We start from the raw sequence: 6,000 nt of genomic DNA on the forward strand, positions 1-6,000 counted from the left end.
TAAGCCTAAGTGGTAGACTTGGAACTGGTCCCATTCTTTTTCACCTTCAGCAACTTGCTTTCAGGAGTCAGGTGCTGCCAAAGCTGAAGCAGACTGATGGTTTGGCATCTAGCACCAAGTGTTTCTTTGGCACAGCTCCAGATCTTATACCATGCTCAGCACAAAAGAAATTCGGAGTATTTATTGAGCCTCTCTCTCTCCACAGTTGGCTTCATCACAGGCTCTTGGGTCAGTCCTATTGTCATGACAGCAGGTTTTATTTAGATTCTTACCAGAGAGCATGGATACAGATGCATTTCTCCGGATCCCTGCACTCACTGCTACCATGCAAGAATTTCCTTTTACCATTTCTGGAAGTAACTCCTCCATGCTTCTCAAAGAAGGAATTTAGTCACCACAAGGAGATGAGACTGGAACAGTAAGTACCCCAATACAGACCTCAGTAAAAACATTGGTACTGATCCTTCTTGCTGCAGTTTTCTTGGGGTGTAATTTTATTGTGTTGCCTTCGCTTCTGTCTATGACAATGCTTATTTTCTCAGTGGACTGTCTTTGAGAGTTCTGCTGTAGACATTAAAATCTTCTGGTTCTCTTAGGTGTCTCATACCTGGCAGCACTTCCAAATGCAGCCCAATTAAACAGAAGCAATTGTGAGCCTAATTAAAACTTTCTGAAAATCTACAGTCCAGCATCCTCTTATGAAACTGAGAACAGATGAAGTAGAACAACTATTTGACAAGGTTGACTTTTGCAGTGCAATTCTACATATAGTTGAGGCAATCTAGGACTTTCACAAAAGATCCTGTGGCTAAGAGCTGTGAGGAAAAAGTATTTGATAATCTTATTCTATCTCCATCACTCAGAGTAGATGTCTTGGCTTCTCTTTTCTCAATCTCACCTTGGCCTTCTCATCAACATTTCTTCTCAATAACTTGGATCCTCAAAAGATCTCTCTGGACTGCTCTCAAGCAGCATATCTTACCTCTAGCATTGCTATTTATGGGAGAAGTCCATCTTGACTCAGGTGTTCAAGGACATGCAATCTGTTGTGATAGATCTGTCTTCTCATTGGCTTTCTCAGTTTAGTTCTAGGGTGAGATAAAATGTTATTCTTTTAAGGTCTCCCAAACCACTTCAGAGACTTGGAAACGTTCCTGCCTGCTTTTTGGGGTGAGCTGGGTGAGGCAGCTCTGTTCTTTTTCATTTGGGCTAATGTCTTGTATTGCCCTCCATGGAGACTGTATTAGTGGATTTTTGTCATCTTTGTATGTGGATTACATCTGTGACTCATTGTGCTAGAAGGCACATTCAAATGCCATAGACGTCTTGCTCTCTTCTATGCTATCTTCTCCTTTATTCATCCACTGTGATAATTCACAATTGCCAGAAGTGTCAATCAGATTGCCAGAAGTGTCAATCAGTAATGGATGCATCAGTCTTGTATACCGAAACTGGTGATGTCCTGTTTCACTTTGCCTTCTTGAAATCTTTCTACTCTATTCATTTCCTAGGGATCTGCTCAGTAGGTCCTTTTACAAAAAGAGGTATACTCTCAGCAGACAGTGGAGCCAACAGGATACAGTCCTTTGCCATACAGGGAGCACATCTCTGATGGTAGGTATCCAAAGACAAATGAAGGGGAATGGACACCCAGTCTACACTTAGGAAAGCTGATGCTTTGATTTGGAAGTTCACATTCAGCAAAATGATTCTGCCAGTAAACATCTTGCTGTGAAGACAGAGATTGATTTGTACCTCTTGTTCATCAAGACACTCGCTTCCAGTTTCCACATTTATATACAGAATACTTGTCAAACATCCCCACTTTCAGTACAGTGTATACATCCTGCGTGTTTTCACAAGAGTGCTAGAAATTGTAGTAGCATGCCTTAGACCCAAAGCTGAAGCATCTGTATTCCTGTGTCTGGGTAACTGACTGCAGGAGGAACTTCAGAGGACCAGGCTCTTACATCTTACTTCATTCTGTAATGAGAATCCTGAAGACTGTTACCCTTTTGAGAGGTATTACAATGAAAAGATATAAAATGTTTTTTTGTTTTTTTTTTTTTTTTAAAAAAAAAAAAAAAAAAAAGCAGTGCTGCTGGGAAGTTCTGTACACCTTGTATCAAGTGCAAGAACTCTTCCTCATCTATTCTAAGGTATATTTTAGCCTTCTTGCCTTCTTTAAATCTGCAACTCCTCTATAGTTTAATACATTATCCTGCTTTGTTTTTCTGGTATCTTGTATTTCTTTGCTGGTTATTAGCAATGGATGTGCAGTTATGCTTGCTAACACCCTCCTTTCCAATACCTATATATTGAAGCATGGAATATCTAGATCTGTCATGGTACATTGTTACTGATAAATGCATTTTTCTTCACCTAACCTGTTACCCGTCTCAGGGCTGTTAGCAAACTACAAAAGGATTAAGCTTACTTCAACAGAGACTATTCAAATACTCTGTCATTACCACTGATCTGTTGCTACTCTAGACAACAGCCTGAACATCTCAAGAATTATTTACTCCAGGTTTGCATGAACCAGTTAGTAAGTTAGCACAAGTTGGTAGTGAATTTTGCCCCTGATACTAAGAAATGAAGTTAGTGATGTGGTTCTAGCTTTGAGAAAAACAGTTGCTGGGTGGTTACACCAGGATGGATTAAACATCATTTTAGACTGTTGTAGCAATGTGTATGCCCAGTTAAGGGTAACAATAGCATTCTTGAGAAAAGTAGGTTGGTTGAAAGCTCAAAGTCTAAAAACTGATAGGTTATGCTCAGTTACTGCGAAGAAACTAGTACTGCTCACAAGCAGCTTGGTCTTAGAATTAGTTTGAATGTTCAGGCAAGTGTGAGTCCTGGAACATCCATCCCCAGCAAAGGGAATAAAATGCAGCCAGTTCCATATCCACTGGCTGGCATTGTATTTTTAACTATAGCTGGTAGCTACAGCCAATCTATGTGATCATGCAAAACTTTAATTTACATTTATGGTTTCATACTTGTGGCCCTGCAGCAGACTTGTTTATAGTGATATTGCTATGGGTCTGGTCAGCATGTGGCCTTCTCAGGAGATGGAATGTACTAAATAATGAGAAGTGATATCAATTTTTAAACTATCAGATCTCTGATTGGCATATGCAATCTGATATTTCTCTGAGGCTAATAATATAGCCAGATGTAGGCAGTTTTTCTTACACAGTGCAAATGGCATGTACCTGTTGCCAAAGCTATACGCTGCCAAATTTCAAGCCTTCAATCCAAATTAAGATGTTAGGGCTTTCCTTATCTATGATAAGTCATTAACTATCACTCAGTTACCCTTGTATTAAGCCATTTTTTAAAAAACTCAAGCTTACTTTACTGAAAGGCATCCTGTCTTGATTTGAAGATATTAAAAGATGAATAATACTCCTTCCTTTGATAGGGTAGCTTTTTTAATGTCTAATCATTCTCACTATAAAACTCTGTGCCTTATTTCTAATTTAAACTGGTCTGGCTTCAGCTTCCAGCAATTGGTTCTTGTTATGCCTTTCTCAGTTAGATTAAAGAGCCCTTTAGGACCTGGTATTTTCTCCCTTTGAAGGTACTTATACATCGTAATCAAGCCATCTCTTGATCTTTTTAATAAACTAAACAGATTGAGCTCCTTAAGTCTCTCGTTCTGAGGCAGTTATTCCAGTTCTGAAATTATTTTTATGGGTCTTCTCTGCACTGTCTCCAATTTTCCAGTGTCCTTTTAAAAGTTCAGACACTAGAAACATAGGCACTCAGGGAATTTACAGTCAACTGTTTGTCCATTTTCCCTAAATCCTTTACAGATTGTCTTATTTCCATGGTATAGTTTCCTCAATCTGTAGGAGACTTTTTTCCTAACTCCAGTTCCTAAATAACTGCTAATGTCATTTGCTCCAGCTGATCCAGGGGTACCCTAGCACCAAAAAAATGTAATCTGAATCAGCTTTGTAGCTTCAGAGCCAATTTTGTATCCCATTGTAGTTTTAATTATAAGTTGAATTTATTTAATCTCAGAAATACAAGTAGTACAGTTCATGTTCTGAATATCCTGTTAAAAGTGGTTTTCTTGACTCGAAGCTGTTTAATTCTATCTCTCATTCTGGAACTCCAGTGTACTGGAAAGCCTGTTGACAGATAAGTGGTATTTTTACCAGTTCTTTGAAACAATGTGAGCTAAGGAAGTAGTGTTATGTGTCACTGAGAGAGGAAAACAATTTGAAAAGGCCAAAAGTGTAAGTCAGCAACATTGTATGTCCAGCATTTTTAGTTTGGAAGACTGCCCTCTTTTGTAAGAGACCAGACAGTAGTACTAGCACTGCATGCTTCTAAATGGGTTCTCAGCATCCTTTCTCCATTGCACCTATGCTATGGAGATACCCAATGAAATATTATTTTGGGGTCATGTCAACTTCTTGCAGGGATATTAGATAAGAACATTGGTTTTCACTCTTTTTTAAATAGTATGTAATTGTTCTACCTCTTCTAATGCTTATCACTATTTTTTTCTTCCCCATTGTGGAGAAGAGTATGGAGATGCCATCCCTGGTTTGGGAAATTCTAAGCAACAAACAGAGGAAGCCTTTAAAAGCACCTGGGGAACATATCATGTATGTTGTCCTGTTGCCTGTACTCATTGTAAGACTGCTGCTTTTGTCCACCAACAGACCCAAGATAGGACCTCTGGTCTTATCTTTGTAACTTGTATTAAGCTTTTTGTGAACACTTGTATTACTATATTACCTATTTTAAATCATTAACTTTATAGAACTGGGATCTTTGTATACTATTTCTGTTGAAATCTACTTGTTGCCTTTTGGTCTCCTTTCCTATCCTCTTCTTATTGATCATAGTTATTGTCTGCCAAATATAACAAAACTGGAGGGTAGATTTGGGGTACATCGTGTTGATAATACTGGGCATTTTTCTGTTTTATCAACTAACCCTCAGCTTCTGAGGTATTTATCCTTGCAATTATCTGCAAGGTAGGCAATAGCTATCCTCGTCATTTTAAGACTGGGAGGCAAAGCTGAGGTATGGGAAGCTGCTGTAGGTTGTGGCTTGAACTCAGATCTTCTAAATCTGGGGGTAATTGTGCCTCCTCTCTGTTCTATCTTTAAAAAGTAAAGCACCTTAGCTCTAAGAATCACTTTAATCTTTACTGTACTGCCTTCAGAAATTTTCTATCATCCCAGCGGCACTGTAGTTGCCCAGTAATAGTTGCACAAAAACTGTTAGTTGCTTAGGCTCACAGTTATTAAACATTGAGGAAAAATAGGAACAATTACAGCTTCAATATTAAAAGAAGCAATTTCATTTCCTTTCAGGAGTCGATGTAATTTTTTAATACTACCTGAAGAAGCAGAATCCCTTGTGCATAGTGAATCAGATGCATTTACCTTCATGTTAATTTAAGCCCCCAGCCTCGCAGGGAGCCAAGGGACTGTAGCCCATTCCTCACGCTCCTCTGCACTCCCCTGTGCTAACAGAATACAGAGATCTGGGGCTTCAACAGAGGAATTCAGTTTTCTATTTTTCATTCATTTACTTAAACAGTTCATTGTTTTTTAATTAAACTGCAGGAGGGAAATAAAAGATACTAAAAACTGCAGTGCTGTGAAAGTGGATAGCTTTCAGGAGATGCTATGGGAGAGCATCTCCTTGCTAAAGCAAGATGGAGTACAGCAACAACTCCCGTGCCTTCCAGCGTCCATTCTTGCCCCGTCTCTGACAGTAATTTGGAGTTAATTTGTGCAGCCTCTCAAACTAAAGACCTCGCACTTATCGGCTTTGATCCAGCCGTGCTCTCGCCTCCGTTCGTGGTGGCGCAGGGAGGCTGCTGGCAGCGGGCCGGGCCGCCCGCCCCTCGCCTTCCCCGGGCACCGGGGCCGCCCCGCTGTCCCCGGGCCCCTCGGGCCTGTCCCCGGCCGCGCTGAGCGGGCGGCTCCGCGGCGCCCGCGGCGCTCACCGGCGGCGGGGCGGCAG

The 6,000-nt window shown here is 40.4% G+C and overlaps 1 protein-coding gene across 8 annotated transcripts in view; it reads left to right on the forward strand.

The window, feature by feature from the left end:
- PMFBP1 (polyamine modulated factor 1 binding protein 1) overlaps positions 1–6,000 on the forward strand; it is a 112,673-nt gene that overhangs the window by 21,925 nt on the left and 84,748 nt on the right. For 2 of the 8 annotated variants that reach the window (XR_004753773.1, XR_004753774.1), the window contains exon 1: positions 218–418. The exons of the other annotated variants lie outside the window; for them this stretch is intronic. The gene's annotated coding sequence lies outside the window, so the exon portion shown is untranslated. Of the gene's footprint in view, positions 1–217; positions 419–6,000 lie in introns of those variants that run through there. 8 annotated transcript variants of the gene reach the window in all.

This window comes from Oxyura jamaicensis, chromosome 11, assembly GCF_011077185.1.
Source record: "Oxyura jamaicensis isolate SHBP4307 breed ruddy duck chromosome 11, BPBGC_Ojam_1.0, whole genome shotgun sequence".
Classification (NCBI taxonomy): domain Eukaryota; kingdom Metazoa; phylum Chordata; class Aves; order Anseriformes; family Anatidae; genus Oxyura; species Oxyura jamaicensis.